The sequence below is a fragment of the Nomascus leucogenys genome, chromosome 7b (genome assembly GCF_006542625.1).
Source record: "Nomascus leucogenys isolate Asia chromosome 7b, Asia_NLE_v1, whole genome shotgun sequence".
Classification (NCBI taxonomy): Eukaryota; Metazoa; Chordata; class Mammalia; order Primates; family Hylobatidae; genus Nomascus; species Nomascus leucogenys.
In genome coordinates, this window is record NC_044387.1 from 97,260,435 (window position 1) to 97,280,672 (window position 20,238).

At 37.5% G+C, this 20,238-nt stretch overlaps 1 long non-coding RNA gene across 1 annotated transcript; it reads right to left on the reverse strand.

Moving 5' to 3' along the window:
* Positions 1–2,699: 2,699 nt before the first annotated feature.
* On the reverse strand, positions 2,700–17,402 carry LOC115836113. The gene is made up of 3 exons (XR_004031115.1): positions 17,314–17,402; positions 9,385–9,388; positions 2,700–2,712 (listed from the first exon to the last, which is right to left on the reverse strand). It is a non-coding gene; the product is annotated as an uncharacterized LOC115836113 (long non-coding RNA).
* Positions 17,403–20,238: the final 2,836 nt, after the last annotated feature.

Consider the following 20,238-nt stretch of genomic DNA (forward strand, 5'->3'; position numbering starts at 1 on the left):
AGGAGCTGGTTGTTTTAAAAGATCAGCAAAATTGATAGACTGCTAGCAAGACTAATAAAGAAGAAAAGAGAGAAGAATCAAATAGATGCAATAAAAAATGATAAAGAGGACATCACCATCAATCCTATAGAAATACAAACTACCATCAGAGAATACTATAAACACCTCTACGCAAATAAACTAGAAAATCTAGAAGAAATGGATAAATTCCTGGACACGTACACCCTCCCAAGACTAAACCAGGAAGAAGTTGAATCTCTGAATAGACCAATAACAAGTTCTGAAATTGAGGCAATAATAATAGTCTACCAACCAAAAAAAGTCCATGACCAGACAGATTCACAGCCGAATTCTACCAGAGGTACAAAGAAGAGCTGGTACCATTCCTTCTGAAATTATTCCAACCAATAGAAAAAGAGGGAATCCTCCCTAACTCATTTTATGAGGCCAGAATCATCCTGACACCAAAGCCTGGCAGAGACACAACAAAAAAAGAGAATTTTAGACCAATATCCTTGATGAACATTGATGTGAAAATCCTCAATAAAATACTGGCAAACTGAATCCAGCAGCACAACAAAAAGCTTATCCATCACGATCAAGTTGGCTTCATCCTTGGATGCAAAGCTGGTTTGACATATGCAAATCAATAAATACAATCCATCACATAAACAAATCCAACAACAAAAGCCACATTATTATCTCAATAGATGCAGAAAAGGCCTTCGATAAAATTCAACAGCGCTTCATGCTAAAAACTCTCAATAAACTAGGTATTGATGGAATGTATCTCAAAATAATAAGAGCTATTTATGACAAACCCATGGCCAATATCACACTGAATGGTCAAAAACTGGAAGCATTCCCTTTGAAAACTGGCACAAGACAAGGATGCCCTCTCTCACCACTCCTATTCAACATAGTGTTGGAAGTTCTGACCAGAACAATCAGGCAAGAGAAAGAAATAAAGCATATTCAATTAGGAAAAGAGAAAGTCAAATTGTCCCTGTTTGCAGATGACATGATTGTATATTTAGAAAACCCCATCGTCTCAGCCCAAAATCTCCTTAAACTGATAAGTAACTTCAGCAAAGTCTCAGGATACAAAATCAATGTGTGAAAATCACAAGCACACAAGCATTCCTATACACCAATAACAGACAAACAGAAAGTCAAATCATGAGTGAACTCCCATTCACAATTGCTACAAAGAGAATAAAATACCTAGGAATCCAACTTACAAGGGATGTGAAGGACCTCTTCAAGGAGAACTACAAACCAATGCTCAATGAAATAAAAGAGGACACAAACAAATGGAAGAACATTCCATGCTCATGGATAGGAAGAATCAATATCATGAATATGGCCGTACTGCCCAAGGTAATTTATAGATTCAATGCCATCTCCATCAAGCTACCAATTACTCTCTTCACAGAATTGGAAAAAACTACTTTAAAATTCATGTGGGACCAAAAAAGAGCCCACATTGCCAAGACAATCCTAAGCCAAAAGAATAAAGCTGGAGGCATCACGCTATCTGATTTCAAAGTATACTACAAGGCTACAGTAACCAATACAGCATGGTACTGGTACCAAAAAATATATATAGACCAATGGAACAGAACAGAGTCCACAGAAATAACACCACACATCTACAACCATCTGATCTTTGACAAACCTGACAAAAGCAAGCAATGAGGAAAAGATTCCCTATTTAATAAATGGTGCTGGGAAAACTGGCTAGCCATATGTAGAAAGCTGAAACTGCATCCCTTCCTTACATCTTATACAAAAATTAATTCAAGATGGATTAAAGACTTAAATGTTAGACCTAAAACCATAAAACTCTAAAAGAAAACCTAGGCAATTCCATTCAGGACATAGGCATGGGCAAGGACATCATGACTAAAACACCAAAAGCAATGGCAACAAAAGCCAAAATTGACGAATGGGATCTAATTAAACTAAAGAGCTTCTGCACAGCAAAAGAAACTACCATCGGAGGGAACAGTCAACCTACAGAATGGGAGGAAATTTTTGCAATCTACTCATCTGAGAAAGGGCTAAGAATCTACAAAGAACTTAAACAAATTTACAAGAAAAAAACAAACAACTTCATCGAAATGTGGGCAAAGGATACGAACAGACACATCTCAAAAGAAGACATTTATGCAGTCAAAAGACACATGAAAAAGTGCTCATCATCTGACTGGTCTTCAGAGAAATGCAAATCAAAACCACAATGAGATACCATCTCATGCCAGTTAGAATGGTGATCATTAAAAAGTCAGGAAATAGCAGATGCTGGAGAGGATGTGGAGAAATAGGAATGCTTTTACACTGTGGATTGGAGTGTAAATTAGTTCAAGCATTGTGGAAGACAGTGTTGTGATTCCTGAAGGATCTACAACTAGAAATATCATTTGACCCAGCAATGTCATTAGTGGGTATACACCCAAAGGATTATAAATCATGCTGCTATAAAGACACATGCACACGTATGTTTATTGTGGCACTACTCACAATAGCAGAGACTTGGAACCAACCCAAATGTCCATCAATGATAGACTGGATTAAGAAAATGTGGCACATATACACCATGGAATACTATGCAGTCATAAAAAAGGATCAGTTCATGTCCTTTGCGGAGACATGGATGAAGCTGGAAACCATCATTCTCAGCAAACTATCACAAGGACAGAAAACCAAACACTGCATATTCTCACTCATAGGTGGGAATTGAACAATGACAACACTTGGACACAGGGCGGGGAACATCACACACCAGGACTTGTCAGGGGGTGGGAGGCTCAGGGAGGGATAGCATTAGGAGAAATACCTAATATAAATGAAGAGTTGATGGGTGCAGCAAACCAACATGTCACTTGTATACCTATGTAACAAACCTGCATGTTGTGCACATATACCCTAGAACTTAATGCATAACAAAGAGAAGGAAAGAGAGAGAGAGAGAAAGGAAAGAAAGAAACAGAGAGAAAGAAAGAGAGAGAGAGAGAGAGAAAGACAGAAAGAAAGACAGAAAGAAAGACAGAAAGAAAGACAGAAAGAAAGAAAGAAAGAAAGAAAGAAAGAAAGAAAGAAAGAAAGACAGACAGACAGACAGAAAGACAGAGAGACAGACGGAAAGAAAGAAAGAAAGAGAAAGAAAGAAAGAAAGAAAGAAAGAAAGAAAGAAAGAAAGAAAGAAAGAAAGAAAGAAAGAAAGAAAGAAAGAAAGAAAGAAAAGGAAAAAGAGAGAAAGAGAGAAGAAAGAAAGAATTTTTTGTTGATTGGTACTTCATTATACAACATCACACCTTAAATTTTAGTTTTTTTGGTGTTCTTTATGGCTTCTCAGAATATACTAGATTTCTCATTGTTCAACTTAGAAATAATGTATGTGTACATGTATTCCATATCACACACATTCCCAGCTCTATATTAATCCTAGTTAGCGCTCAAAATAGTGCCAATCTGACATGCCTAGACATATTACTCTTTCCTCAATCTTATGCCATAAATATATGCATTCTTAACTGCTCGATGCTTTGGGAATTTTCTATGAGGACTCAACTCTGTGAAGTTTCTCAAAGCATTCCACAGATGAGAAACTGTCCAGTATTAGAGGCATATATTTCAATTTGATTACTGTTTACCAAATGCTCACAGGAGCCTGGCTTTGTATGAGAACGTATTGCAGATGCCCCCCACACTGCTGTGTATCATGTGTCTTTACCAAGCTTCAGGCACCAGGGGCTAGACAGACTTAGAAATTGTTCCTTATCAATTAGTCAAAGTGACTGTGAAGGCATTTTTATAATTTTGGTTCCTTACAACTTGATTCTTATAATGTTATGCCTTAAATTAAGAAGTATTTTTTCATAGGATAAAGTTGAAAATATGGCTCTAGATTATTTTTATATGCTTTCATGTGCTTAAATTATAATATTACTTTATTTTTATTTTAGGCAATTATTTTAAAATAATATTTTGCTTATTCAAAATAGACAAGTTTGAATTTGAAACATAACACAATAAATTAGAGAACTGTAATGGTGTCAAGCACCAAAAACATAATGAAAAAATTTGTCAAGACAAGTTATTCTTTAGACTATCAATTAGTTACATTCTTGATGTGTCTTCATTTTATTAATATCCTAGAAGTATTTTTATTTTAGTGATATAGAAAAAAATATAAACTTGCTTTTACCTAACTTCATTAGGAATACCTGTGACACTTGAGCTGGTATTTAAGAATATATTATTAAAAATAATTTTACCTCGTTCTTTTCACTTTTTAATGTAGCTGCTAAAAAACTTAAAACTTTATATGTGGTTTTGAATTTGGCTTGCATTATATTTCTATTGAACAATGTTGCTTTAGCCATTGGCAAAAATGAGACTAAATCAACTCCATATTAGCCAGCGATTATAATTAGTTTGACTATTTTTATTAACTCATACTACTACAGTCCTGTCACTTTATTTTTATGACCAATTTTGCCATTGGTCATTGTAGATAGTGAACATGGCTACATTACTTCCACTAGTGTAATTTCTTTTTCTTTGTTTTTAAACTAAATTTTTTTTTAACTATTTTAATCCTCTTTTTTTTTTTTTTTTTTTTTTTTTGAGACAGAGTCTCACTTTATGGTCCAGGCATGAGGTAGTGGCATGATCATGGCTCACCGCAACCTCACCTGCCCAGGCTCAAGCAATCCTCCTGCCTTGATCTCCTGAGTAGCTGGGACTACCAGTATGGACCACGATGCATAAATGACTAAAAGCTAAGTCATTTTCTACAAGTAACCCTTGCAAAGCAGTTTGGAAAATTATTCAGTAATGAAATTTCATTGGACCTACAGACATTTGTTTTAGCTACATTCACCTTTACTTCGACCATTTAACAACTGCCCTTCCCAGTCATCTATCATCTAACTAATCTTTCTTACAAGAGGATCAAACAACAGTTGATTCCTATCACATTTCTCAGTTTTTCTTCCATCAACTTGTGTGTATACTCAGAGAAAACATTATTTGGGCCGGGCGCGGTGCCTCACGCCTGTAATCCCAGCAGTTTGGGAGGCCAAGGCAGGCAGATCACAAGGTCAGGAGTTCAAGACCAGCCTGGCCAATATGGTGAAACTCCGTCTCTACTAAAAATACAGAAAATTAGCTGGGTGTGGTGGTGCATGCCTGTAGTCCCAGCTACTTGGGCGGCTGAGGCAAAAGAATCACTTGAACCCAGGAGGCAGAGGTTGCAGTGAGCTGACACTGCGCCACTGCACTCCAGCCTGGGCGACAGAGGGAGACTCCGTCTCAAAAAAAAGAAAAAGAAAAGGAAAAGGAAACATTATTTGGAAGGAGTGATAAAATATATTTCATACTTTACTTCTCAGTGCTGAGCTCTCATTATAGTTTTAGTCTTTGGGAGAGTTTTAATCATAACTGTTAGCTTTTAATTATTTAAAGAGATTGTTATGCAATTCGAAATATTATGACCAAGTGTTATTATATTCTGCTGTGTAATAAACCACCTTAGAATTTGGTAGCTTAAATCAAGTAAAATAGTTTACTTTGCTCATGAATATACATTCTGGGCAGTGCTCTTTGGTGACTCTATGTCTCTGTGCTGCATAGTGTCGCCTGGAAAGGAGCTGAAGGATCCACTTCCAAAGTTGCTCAGTCGTATGACAACAATTCCTTCCCATGAGAGCCTCTCTATCTTTCTCCCATCAGGACAGGTAGGTTTCAGAAATGAGTGTTCCAGGCGGCCTGGGTAGAAGCCATAAGTCTTCTTATGACCTGGCCTCAGACCCACTCCCTTCTATTGGTCACACAAGTGGCTAAAGCCTGTCTGATCCCAGGAGAAGCAAATAAGAGCTCACCCTCTTAGTGGAAGGAGTAGTGAAGAATTTGTAGTTGTCTATAGTCTACCCGTAAGTTATTCTGATGTCATTATTTGCCCTTACATCACACGTGATATCAAAGACATTTTTGGCTATGGCAGTGTTTAGATTCTGTAAAATTCTCTGCCCTCTCTAGTTTGATTTTCTCTATCTTTAACTGCTCTGCAACTTCCCAGGTGTGAAGGAGCTCAGAGCATAATACACAGAAATGGATTTTCACTTAAGCCAGTCACAATCTGTATTGCCGCCTTCCACCATTCCTATGCTAATTAAGTGGAAGGACGAATATTATCCAAAGGAGTCCATACATGGATATCGTCACCAGGAAATCTTGGCACTAAGAGAGAGAAGGATGGCAAGGGAATTGCAGCAGTCACCAAACTCTAGTGTACTAGCACGTCCTCAAACTAGTCTGAAAGAGGGGTCGGTTTACATAGCAAGAATATTCATCACACAGGAAAGGGAAACACCTTGGACACAAGCTTCCTCCTAATCCTGACTGACAGGCAGCCAGTCTCATGGGACAGGGGCGTGCTCAGGTCACATCAGAGACATATTTGAGCACACATCATGGACAAGTGCTCCAAAAAGAACTGTCCTGTCATCTCAACCAGTTGACTTAACATTTAACAAGCCTATCGCCTTTAACAAGGTGATCTTTTAAACCATGTCCCACAATTGACATGGCTTAAAAGATATTGGCACGGTATAAAAGATCTCCTTGTTAAAGGCAATAGACTTGTTAAAAGCTAAGTCAACTGGTTTACTTACATTACATCCAATATTCAGGTTTTTCACCCTGAGAAAAAATTCTAAATTTATTTTTATATAGCTATTACTCAAAACCTGTTGTCTAGCCACGATGAAAATCTCCTTCCTATGAGGAAATGTAGGCATAGGATTTCCCCTACAAGCTACATAAAAACATATTTCCTCCTCTTTCTCCACTCAGCACCTTAAAGCAGAGAAGTTGCTAGCTTTCAGCTTCAGCCTCCTTTTCTCCCACTACTTGCTTTCCCTGAAGGGTTTCATTTGTTCCAGAAACTGTCACCTCTACACTGATGGCTTGAGAATCTGTATCTCAATCTCCATCCTCTCTCTCATATCTTCCAGTGTCATAGTTTTTCATTTGAATTTCCCTTATCTAGTTAGTGTCTTTTAGCTTCTCAGAATCAGCAGGTCCAAAACTGAACTCAACGTTTCTTATCTCCTTCTCTTGAAAAACTATTTTTACTGTTGTGATTTTCCTGATGAGATTATGGGTATAACTATACCCACATAAGATCCCTAATGGAGGATATAGTATCCCGTGGCTCCTCCGTCCCTATCTACTTACATCTAATTGTCACCTGAGTTTAGTAATTTACCTCAGAAATTGCCTTAGGCTCAGTAGTCCTAATTCTCCAATAATTGCTACTTAGAGCCAATCTTCATAGCTCATGCTTGGCCCATTGTAATGTTCTTAACTATGTCTACTCTCTCCTGACCTTTCTCATCCATCCTCAACACTGAAGGTGGCATTATCATGCTAATGTACACATCTTATTATATCAACCCCGTTTCTTAAAATTCTTTCTCTATAACTCCAATTACCTGAGCATACAGTCATCCCTTGATTCAGGGGATTAGTTACAGGACCCCTACAGGTACCAAAATCCATGGATGCTCAAGCCAAGGGGCATATATATGGATATATATAAGGATATAAAATGGCATAGTATTTGCATAGAACCTACACACATTCTCCTGGATACTTTAACTCATCTCTAGATTATTTATAACATTGAATACAACATACATGCTATGTAAATACAGTTATGTGTCCCTTAATGACAGGGATACATTCTGGGAAATGCATCTTAAGGCAATTTTGACTTTGTGTGGACATCATAGCATGTACTTACGCAAACACTGGTGGTATAGCCTACTACACAACTAGACTACATGGTACTGCTTATTGCTACTAGGCTACAAACCTGTATACTTGTTACTGCACTGAATACTACAGGCAATTGTAACACAGTGATAAGTATTTGTGTATCTAAACATATATAAACAAAGAAAAGGTTAAGCAAAAATAAGCTACTATCAACTTATGGGACCACCATTGTGTATGCGGTCTGTTGTTAACTGGAACATCATTATGTGACACATGACCGTAGTTATTATACTGTATTGTTGTGTTATTTTTGTTGTTTTTTTCCTAATATTTTTGATTCACGAAATCCAAGTGTGTGGAATCTGCAGATATTGAGGGCCGACTCTACACAGCCGTGACAGGGACCCGGGATACCTTTTAGCTTCATCATCATCTTACTCTTCCCTTCTCCAAAGCTCTGGCCAAAACAATCAACTCACAGCTCTCTTAAAGATACACACACTTTCACAATTGGGACTTTACACACTTTATCTCCTCATTAACGCAATGCCTTTCTTCCTGCCAACTCTAAAAACCCCCTCTCATCCCTAAAGACCAAACTCAAAATATAGTAGGCTTTATGAACCATGACCTGTCAGATAGAATTAATCATTCCCGGTTCCTGTTCCCATGGTACTAAATAGCTCCACAATGGCACTAAATAATAGCTTCCATATATAAGCTTTTCCCACTAGATTAGACAAGAATAGTGTTTTATTAATTTTTGTATTCTTATGTCATCATGAAAGACCTGACATATAGTATGAACTAAGTGTTCATTGAATGAGTTAGAAAATAGCTTAGAGATGATTTAGTCCCACCTCTTTCCCAAAGTTTAAATATCATTTACTATATCCCTGGGAGATGTTTACTAGTCACCACACCAACACTATCAGGGTCAGATAGCCTAATACTCAGAATGATGTACCATTTCATTATTCAACCTAACATCTCAAATGTTTTTTATGTTAGGCTTAAATTTTGCCTCTGAATCTTCTATACCCTACTCCCATTAGTCCTATTTTTACCCTCTGAAAAAAACTTATAATGAAACAATTTTTTCATATGGCAACATTTCAATATTTGAAGATATCTGCCACACCATCCTTTGCTGTCTGTTCATAAATTTAACCATTTTTAACCCCTGGGAGGGGGTTACATCTCCTTATATACATCTCCTTATATGTTTTAGCTTATTGAAATTTCCATATATATATTATTCAGTTCTCAAAGTGCAATGCCAGAAATAGACCCACTCTTCCAGTTGCAGTTATACCAGGGCACGTACAGTAGAACTATGTTATGCTGATCCAAATGTTGCACTTCTTGTAATGTGGCTGCTGATTGTACACTTGCAAAACTTCTTATCTCTCTGTTTCTTGTCTCAATCTCCCTCAATCTTTCATAACTAATGTTGAGCCATAGTAGAACCAACTATTTATTCTAGCCTTGACCTTTAAAGAATGCTGAGTTGCCCATCAATTTGTGTCAGTGTAAAGCTCATGTAAGAATTGAAGGCCAGTTTCCAAATCTCATTTACTCAGCCTAACCTGCAACTTGCCTTACCATCATACTTGTTCTCATCGCCTTACTATGCTTTGCCCCGGATTTTATATTGCTTCTATATCTACTTCAAGTCAAATTTCTTTTGATGGCCACTTTTCTAATGAGCTGAAAATAACTACCCTGTTACTGGTACCAATGTTATTATCCATAATAGATACTGAGCACTGAGCATTAATTTTTTTTTTTTTTTGAGACAGAGTTTCACTCTTGTCACCCAGGCTGGAGAGCAATGGCATGATCTCGGCTCACTGCAACCTCCACCTCCGAGGTTCAAGCCTCAGCCTCCCGAGTAGCTGGGATTACAGGTATGTGCCACCACGCCCAGCATGCCCACAATGGCACAATCTCGGCTCACTGCAACCTCTGCCTCCCAGGTTCAAGCCTCAGCCTCCCAAGTAGCTGGGATTACAGGTGTGTGCCACCACGCACAGCTAATTATTGTGTTATTAGTAGAGACATTGTTTCACCATGTTGGCTAGGCTGGTCTCGAATTCCTGACCTCAGGTGACCCACCTGCCTTGGCCTCCCAAAGTGCTGGGATTGTAGACGTGAGCCACCACCCCTGGCCCACATTAGATACTTTCTATGTGCTGGATCTTATGATAGGTACTTTAAATAAATTATCTGGATTTGAAAGGAAAAATTTTATAAGAGATACTTAATTGGAATTAAGATAAACACCCTACTTAACATGTGAGAGTCCAGTCATACCTTTTTTTGACAAATATTTATCTGTCTTTCATTGTTCTCCAGGATTCAGAACTCAGACTCTTCTTTATCTTCTAATTTATACTCCCTTTAATAAGCTACAGCCCTTTAATCTGAAATCTTGCTTTCATTATTTGCTTCCTTGATAGGTAGAATTTATGTAATTTTTATACTTCCAGGTTTATTAATGCTGAACATGACTGCACCCTAACTCTATGTGCTGGGGGGTTAAGAGTTCCTGCGCCAAACATGCATAACCTCTGTAGAACTCCCCAGAAGATCAGTCTAGTATGTTACAATATAACAAGAGCCCACCTAAAGAAGATAGTATCGCTGTGTAAGAGCAATAGAGCAATTTGCATACTTTTTCAAATTTAGGATAACAGTTGCAATAAGTTGTTTATTTCTTTCTATTTATTTCCTGACACTTCTTGTGCTGAAATTTGCTGCAGAATTAGTGTTGAGGGAAGGGCTAAGCTACTACACAGATTTTGGAATGTTGCAACGTAAAAATATTAGTTTTTAAAAAATATTTCTTTCATTTGTATATCACATACTTATTTTTATGTTTTATTTTTTCTTTACCTTGATTGTATTTATATTTTCTTTGTCAATATCTATTCACCTAAATGGATTTAAGACACTCTTTTGCTTATTTCTCTAGGTAAAATAGGCTACCCATTAATACATGGTGGTAATACATAGCAAGATTATTCGAACTCTACCAATTTCTATCCTTCTCTGCCTAACCCAAGACAGGCAAAGGGCTGCAAGTGAGACAGGGCAGGACACTTTAAGAAAAAAAAAAGAGCTAGTGTGGTTATGTATAGTGTAAACTTATATAAGATTAAAAATTTGGCACAACCATTTCACTACGTGCCTTAAAACCTATAGGGAAGAGTTGAGACTTTAGGGAACTGGGAAGTAATGAAGCCTTTAAGCACAGGCAGTGAAATTTGCATTTTAGAAGGATAGCTGGTGTTGTGACATGAAAAAAACGTATCAGAGGCGAGACCAGAAATGAGTAGGCTGGCTAGAAATTGTTTCTAGTAATGTAGGCGGGAAATATTTTCTGAATTATAGTGGCGGTAGAGATAGATGGGGATATATCTGATGGTTTCAAAGAAATGGGTTGGCTCCATGGGTCTTTGAATCAATCAATTACGTCTGTAGGGCAGCAAAAAAGGCAGAAAATGGACCCCTGATTTTATGCCTTAGGCAAATAATACTATGAGAAATAGGGTATTAAATAGAAAACAAGTTTTGGAATGATTAATGATTCACATTTGTAAGTGACCGAAAGGAGGCTCTTCAAGTCACTCTCCAAGGGTAGAGTTGAGCACTTAATCTCAGTTCAGAAAAAAAGTATTTAGAAAAAGATATAGATTTGGAAATAATTCATGAAAGATTTTATGAACGTGCACAAATTTTGCATTAGATACTGCTGAGAACTGGAGAAAGTGACACCTATAGAAACCCAGAAGCACTGCTAAGCTACATGGGGACGAAAGTGTGGACCATCAATCTATAGTGCCAGCAGTCAGTTCCATTGCATGGCTTTTTGTCTCAAATGAAATTTGCAAAGAAGGGAATGTGGACTGTTATATTTATCCCAATGTGGGTCTTAGCCAGGCAGGTGTGACAAAAGGCAAAGGGGCATGGGAGTTGAAATTACGACACGAGAATATTGAAAGTGTTTCATGGAATGTAGAATAGAGAGGATAGCAAGTAAAGATAGGGGAGGATGGATTATTACAGACAGTAGAAAGGTCAAGAAAATGGAAATCTCAATGAGCATGTAGAATGAACTAAGAGTCAGAGGTTGTGTTAAAAGGATAAACTGGAGCTTTAAATGTCAAGAGTGCAGCTGTTCTTGGTGAATACACGGTTTAGAACCTTGCCATAGGAAGGGTTGCAGACAGACAGCTGATATGAAAACAACTGGAATCCAGATAAAGGCATTGAAAGGCTATAGCTATTATTCAGGGCCCTCAGTTTTTGCAACTGAGCATAATTACTGGAAAGTCAATGGATGAAAATTATAAGATGAGGGAGAAGTGATGATTGACAAATAGGGGGATTACAAAAGAGCAGATTTTGGAGACTGGAGGGGGAAAGCTGTTAATATATTGGCTCTTAATCTGAAAAAAAAAAAATCAGTATTTGTCCAAAAGCTGCACTGGGGAGAGAGAAGAATGCTGAGCAACGCTTGGTTTTCAGCTCACTTCTTGGTCCTGAGATTCATAGCATAGTGGGGAACAAGCAGCTAACACTTGTAGGGACTACAGGGGACAATATTTCTTCAGTCAGCTAAGTTTCACTTACTGCCATGAAGCAAATGATGTGTTCAGTTCTGAGAGTAAGGAGGTTGGGAAGTTATGTGCCATTGGATGAACTTGGGGTTCTAGTGGGCAAAGGGTGCAAGCCTGGGAGAGAAGGATGTGGAGGGGGCTTGTGTCAAGGGAAAGCACATTGCGGAACAGAGATGAAAGTAGAGGTAGTCACGAGGGCTTATGTTTTTTGTTTTGAAAAAAAAAGACACTTAAATATGTTGACATCTTTAACGTCATGGTGTAATTAGCTATCTTCAGGGTTTCTTTTACTCAAAATGCATAGTCTGAATGGTTTGTGTTTCCGAGTAGTCTTGGGTTGGATAAAACAGCAGCCACTAGTGGAGAGGGGTGGCGGTGAGACAAGAAGGCACAGAGCTCTCTGGATGAAGACAATCAGAATTAGAATAAATTAGGCTTCTAAGACAGCTGCTAAGTAGTAGAGAAGGGATTTGAATCCATCTCTACTACTTTATGTTATTCCCTTTATGTTTCACTGCACTGTCCTTCTCAAATTTTATAGACAAGAAATGTATATCCCACCACCCCTACCTTAGAATAGGGGGAAAAATAATAAACTTGGATACAAACAACAAGAGACCAGAGACATCAAGATAGCAATCACGGATAGATCTGACAGTGGGAGTCAGCGATCTAATTATGGAAAACTGAGGCACAGGAGGAGAAAATCCTAACTCACAGGGATAGCCTTTGGCGGAAATATTGGGTTTCAAAAATCAGAAAATAAACAGCATTAATTTGATTCAAACTGTGACCTTGAGGTTAGGCAAGCATTGGAACAGTGAGCCAGATATGTCTTTGGTGATGGTAGGGTGGAAAGCATATTTTACTTTGTATCTAAAATTAGCAGTTCAACTTCCAGGCCCTTCTTGCTGCCATATGTGTGATTCTGAGTGAATGACTTTATCTCTTTCAAGTTTCTTTGAACTGCAGCTTGCTTAACTATAGAACAAGGATAATGTTTGTTGCAAAATGTGTCATGAAAAATAAATGAGAAGCTCCTTTTTCTCATTCTAAAAGTCAAATCTGTAAAATTTGACAAATTAGAGGTTCTACCGGACAGTGATATTTTCACCTTCTGGTTCTCATTTATTCCTCATGTACACAGTTGCTAGGTTAATCTCTTAGTTGAATGTACACCTACCCTGATTCTTTCCATCCAGATTAAAGTCTTTTTCTGGTTTGACTCTCCAGGAGTCTCTGGCCTAGTGAGAACCTATCTTTCTAGCATCCTTTTCTATTTGTAAACATAAGTACTTTGTGCCAGCTATCTTGGTTTATTTGCTACCTGTTAAGCACACCTAAACTTTCATCTCCAGTTCTTTTTATCACAGCGATTTTGTAGCACGTAAAGATCTCAGACTACAAACTCAGCTTTCAGGAAGTTTAGCTTGATTATACCCAGATATAATTTTCTTGAGATTTTATCCAGGCAGAGTTAGAAACTTGACCTCAGTCAAAATGTCTCTCCCAAAGCACACACATTTTCTCTAGTCCTTCTTTCCAAAGTTTGTGTGTGTGTGTCTGTGTGTGTGTGTGTGTGTGTGTGTGTGTTCTATTCAGGGTTTCATCTACTTTCCAAGGAAATTCATCTGGTTTGGGTAATCACCTATGCAAACTAGAACTCTCTGATCTCTCATTTGTCTATCTGGAACTGGTCCTAGATGATTCCTTACTATTTCATGCCACTGGGGGAACGATAGAAGTTCAGTTCTACCAGGGCCCTGGGAACTCTATGCAGCCTTCTCAGGCCCATCAGCCTCAACATTCCAAACCCTTTTTGCTCTGGGATTATGTTATGTTCCCAGGAAATTTTTACAAATATAAGCATGGGGTTGTGCTGTTTTTAAATACTCTAAACACAGGATCATTTGTGAAAGGAACACTCCTTTCCCCAAGTGTCTACTCAAGTTTTGATTCAGACCTATATCCTTCACATTCCTCAATTTAGCATAATTTTATCAGAGCTGATGGTTGACAACAGGAATGTTTTAAATTACTCCTCTCTTTCTTCTCACAAATGTATTCACTCGGATGTAAGTGCCAGATGTTCCTCTCAGGGCTAGAATTTTGAAGCACCCTCTCTTTTTGATGTTAAGTTATATTATGTTGTTTAAGATGTTATGTTATGTTATCAAATCTCCATGAGATGGCTAAGCATGAAGTTAGAAATACAGCATTAATACTGAAATGGGCCATTCCATGCAGCAAACCCTAATGTGAGGATTTTCTTTGCTTTACGAGGGAAGTGGGAGGGAGTTGTTCTCAGTCCTTGTCGTGTGGTGGAGAAGTAAACATGGTTGAAGTGTGGTCAACAGGACATCAGGACTAGGATCACGCACTTACCAGAAGCATTAAGAGAACTGACAAAAAAAAAAAAAAAGAAAAAAAACCTCCGACTTTTGGAGTGTTGGTTCCTTCTTTTGACTCTCAGTAAAAACACTGAAGAAAGAAATAGGATTAATTTAAAACAAGTCAATCTGAAAACATAAAGGAGAAAAAAGTACATGGCCCTGCTAACCCAAGTAATTTCTATTTGTAAACAACAATCTGTAGTGTCTATAATATTTGTAATTTGAAATCTCGCAGGGTCGCCAAAGCCAAGTGCTCATCCCAAGCTGAAGTTCATGTGAACAAGAGCAGAAAGATGGGATGCTTACTTAAAAAAAAAAAAGGCAATCCCGATGTCCCAGGTGTCTCTGAGGTACTTTCATTAAACATCCTTTGACAGATAATGATGGAAATCAATCTCACCCAGAAGATGTGCCTGGGACACAGCATGGGGACAAGTGGCAGGTTACCAGCACCTCCCCACATTTGTTCTGAGCTAGATGCTGGGATTAAGTTAAAGTCTATTGAATGGGTAGCCAGGAGATGTGGCTTATGCACAGATGCTCGTCGCTACAAGAGGAGAGAAATTTAAGCCTTTGGAATCTGGGGCTAAACTCAATTTCTGGCTCCATACACCAGTCCGTGGAATTTCCTAGAAGCAAACAGACCAAAGCTGACTACATTTTTAAGTGAGCTGGAGTATCAAAGAAATTCCAAACTTGACCAAAACCAGCCAGTGGCTTCTTCATCCCTCTGACAAATCTTCAGATCCCAGAACCATTCCACTGAGACTGTAAGGTGGCACTTCACCTAGAAAGGAAATTGTCCCCTGAGATGGCCATACAAGACAATAGACGAGGGAGATATTTCTAGAAAGTAACCTCCTGAGCAGTTGTTAAATCTGATCAAAGGATGAATTCCACTTCAAGGACAGGCTACTGCTAGGTTTTACTTAACAGCAGCATTATGTTTTATGCTCTGGAACTATCTGTTGTTTCCCTTTCCTTTTTAAGATGAGAATTTTCATTTATATTACTGTATTATTTCTCTATGGTAATGTATTTGGAAAACTGGAGATGGAAAAATATATCTTTTAGCCACACATCACTGGACTGTATACACTTACGGCCAACTCAGTGAACAGGATGGCATGTCACCAAGAGATCATATATATCAACCAGAATGTGGCACATGACACCTTCTGATATCATCCTTGGGAAAGGCTGATGTTTTTCAACAGGTATAGGGGGGTTGAAATATATATATATATATATATATATATATATATATATATATATGGAAGTGTGTGTATGCATGTGTGTGCGTGTGTGTGTGTGAGAGAGAGAGAGAGAGAGAAAGGAGTTTGGGAAAATCAAAAGAGTGGATACTGTGGTTATATACATTCCTTCCATTGCATATATCCAAGTGGTTTAGGATGAGGTGGAGCCCACAATTCAGCCTCCTCCTAGCTCTAGGTTGATTTCAACCCTCTTGCCAGAATAATGAATTGAGGAAATTCACAACTAAGTCAACAGTGCATAGTATCACCCTGGGTAAAGCGATTGGTTCAGAGATATGCCTAACTTAGTTCAGGCCAAAGTCTTCTGGACCAGAAGGCTCCCTATTCTTCTGGGAGAGCCAGGAGAAGCCATTGCACTTTCTCCTTTTGAAAGTGTACACGAGACACTTAGCCCTGCGTCAGCGCGCATGAAACTGACACTGGGGAAGGAGGAGCACAGAGAAGGGGCGCCTTTTATTCTATCAGTAAGCCATTACAGCTCTGAAGATCAGCAACCTTCTATTTATGTGATCCCAATCAGTTATCTTTATCATTTAAACTAAAGAGTTGGTTTTGTGTTAATTGTGACAGGAAAAGTCACTGTTGTTAGAATTACTTATATTATTATGAAACATATATTTCTATGTAGCCTCTCATGTGTTTCTTCTTTTTCACCCAATGAAAAATGCACTTTCCTTGACAGCTGAAGTTATGTCTTATATTTCTGGTTCTAGCATTGTTTCTAACACATAATAATGGCTTATGAATACTGGTTAACTGCATCATCAAAGTGTTTGACATGACTAGGTAAGTTTTGACTTCTGATATAGCCTGTTTTTACATGGTCTGAATTCTTCTAAAGGCAATACCTTTGAAAACAATCCTTTATTTCAGTCAAAGAGTGCTCTATATCTGACTCTAAGACTGGTGAATTTCAAAATACTTGGTTTCTGGCCAGTTTTTTTAAGGTAGTCCAGTACTCTGTAGGCACTGTTTTCAGGTAGCTTCCTCAAAACCTTGACTCACTACCTTGCTGAATCTCCATGATGAATAGAACTCAATGTATTCCTTTACTGACAATGGATACACTATGACATCTGTACAATAAAAACCAGTCATTTATTGTGGTATATACACACCATAGAATACTACACAGCTATGAAAAAAGAATGAAATCATGTCTTTTGCAGCAACATGCATGCATCTGGAGGACATTATCCAAAGCAAATAAACACAGAAACAGAAAACCACATGTTCTCACTTATAAGTAAGAGCTAAACCTTGGGTACACAAGGACACAAAGATGGGAATGATAGACACTTGGGACTTCAAAAGCAGGGAAGGAGAGCAGAGGCAAGGGTTGAAAAACTACCTACCAATCAGGTAGGTTCACCACTTGGACAACAGAATCAGTAGGAGCCCAAACCCAAGCATCACAGAATATACTCGTACAACGAACCTGTACGTGTGCTCCTGGAATCTAAAATAAAATAAACATTTAAAATACAAAAATAAATCACAGAAAAAAATAAATCCTTCAAGATAAAATTGTTTTTAATTTTATATGGTTTTTAAAAATTATGTAGGGATTCATACTTTTTTTAAGATTGCAGAACCTGAAAAAATATATTATGTGGTTAAATTAACCATTGCAAAAAAAACCCCCAAATATTTAGAAAATTTTCTCTATGTGTAAATATTGATTTCAAACTTGTTTTGCTTCCTTCAGTGAAGCAAGAGCATATAGGGTCATGACCCAATTACAGAACATTTGATTGTCTCAGCTCAATTTCATAACTGCTCAAGAGAAATCCCTGAAGTAAAATTTATCATTATTTTCTGAAAGTTGTTTGAAAAAGAAATGTTAAATAAAATAGTTTCATCATATCTTTCAGTTGTGCATTTTTTGTGCCCCAAAACACAAATACTATACCCTCAGACCAGCCAAAATATCTCATAGAAAGGTTTAAAATAATGAATGCAATGAGGTAATTGAATCCCATGTAAATAAATGCTCATTGGGTTGAAGTGTAATTTTCTTAAAATTGCAGAGTCTGAAGTTTGCCAGTTTTCTTTAAACTCTTTCAAGGTTATTTTGTCTTTCCTATTTTTAGTCTACAATTTCATGGGGAGTTAGCATCTGTTATAATACAATGCTAGATCATTATAGGTTTTTAATATCACCTGTTTTCTACAGTTTTTCATGAATCCCTTGTTAATTTTCAAGACAGTTGACTTATCAGCCTAGAAGCTCCTGTCATCCTGGTATCTGAAGGGCACCAAATGGATGAGCATGAATGAGCTTCCATTTTTAGGTTTTGTTATTCTTTTGTGTTTGTTTATTTTTAGTTTCTATATTATGAAGTTTTCTACTGGTATTCTTTACCAGTGTGCATAAATGGCCACAATTTACTGACATCATAACAAAATGGTTTTGAAACAAAATATTTTTGTAAATTCCTCTCCGGGACTTCTGATCCAGGGATTTTAAGTCATTAATAAATGTTTGTTTATTATAGCTTTTTTTAATTTAAGGGATGTTTTTCCATAGACTTCTGCTACCATAGAGGCATGATCAACAAATAAATACTGATTTTCTGAAAACATGATCTCTCTGAGCACACTGCTTTATTGCTTTCTTCCCTGTTATCCTCATCCCTTTTCTTCCCAAGTCCTTCTTGTTTTCCATTTACAGAAACAAATGAAAACCTATTCCAGAAGTTTTTGCAAAAAATAAAATGGCATAATGCTATATCATTTCCTTTGAAGAGTTGAAAATAGAAAGTCCACTTAAGGCAAGAATCAAGGAAGTCAGAGTGATTAGTGAATGAAACTGACCTGGGAGTCCAGAAGACTAGATGATCATTTACCAATCAATGCAGTGGTATTAAATATGTGTGTGATATCCATCTATTCTTTCAAGTTTTACTAATGTGAGCCAAGCACAGCTGTGACTACATGCCAGATAGACCAATAGACATACTGCCCGTGGTCATGTGGCTTATGTTATCATGTGGAAAATGCATGAAAAGTGCATAGACAGTTACAGCAGGATCAGGGGAATCAAGGACCTGGGAGAAACTATGTCAAGTGCAAGTGACCTCATTTTAGGGGTCAAGAAAGGCTTTTTATAAGGAAGAGACATCCTCCTTGAGAATCGTATAATGAGGAGGAAGTTGGCCATCTGGACATGAGTAGAGAAAGAGCACTCTAAAAGCAAGAGGGCAGGAGCCTGGGGGAACTGGAAGAAGTCCAATAAGGGAGTATCACAGAGCAAGTGTACGGTGTGAGGTCATGTGAGTGAGAGAGTAATATGGTAGGGTATTCTAAATAAGCACAATAAGGCAGGATGGTAAGCACAGGCAAGAAGTGGATGTTACAAAGAATGGGAGAGGAAACTGACTAGGGAAACAGAATCCCTGGTCAGTGCTGCAGAGAACATGAAGATGACAGGAACCATTCTTGATAATTTGGATCAAATAAAAGGATCAGGATCACATCCAAGAAAACACATGACATTCTTCCTGGTCTCTGTGGCAATTTCCGTTTTTGTTCAATTTCATGAGTACAGGACAGAGCCAGAAACAACAATTAAAAACAACAACAACAAAGTGTGAGTACTTTGCAACTATAACTCAATTTTGTCAGTTCTGTCCATGAATTTTGTTACTAAATTTTCACTACTTCCAAAACCAATGAAACTTATGAAAACCATAATAACTTAGTGGTTCTCAGAATCTTAGAATGATGGAGTTAAAAAAAAATCAGCAAAGGGTTGAAAGGGTGCCTATTCTTTCACAATACCAAAACACTCACATATTCATATGTTAATACATTTTGGTAACCATAGAAAAGTGGGAGAAAGAAAAAAATTTAACCCTCTTTTCACTGCCATTTTGGAGTATTCCTCTGGAATATGTCCTTAATGACATAAGTATGCTCATGCTTTACATATAAACTTCTCAACTTATTTCTCTGAAGGTTATATCATACTTAGTTTTCCATGATATTACAAATCTTTTCTGTCTTAATGACCATTGAAAATATCACCTTCTAATACCAATGTACATATGTGAAAACCTTCTTAACCATTTCCATAATGATGTGAATATTTTTAAAATTTTAAGTTACAATAAAAATTTTGGTTACATTACTTAACTGGTGGGTTGGTTTAAT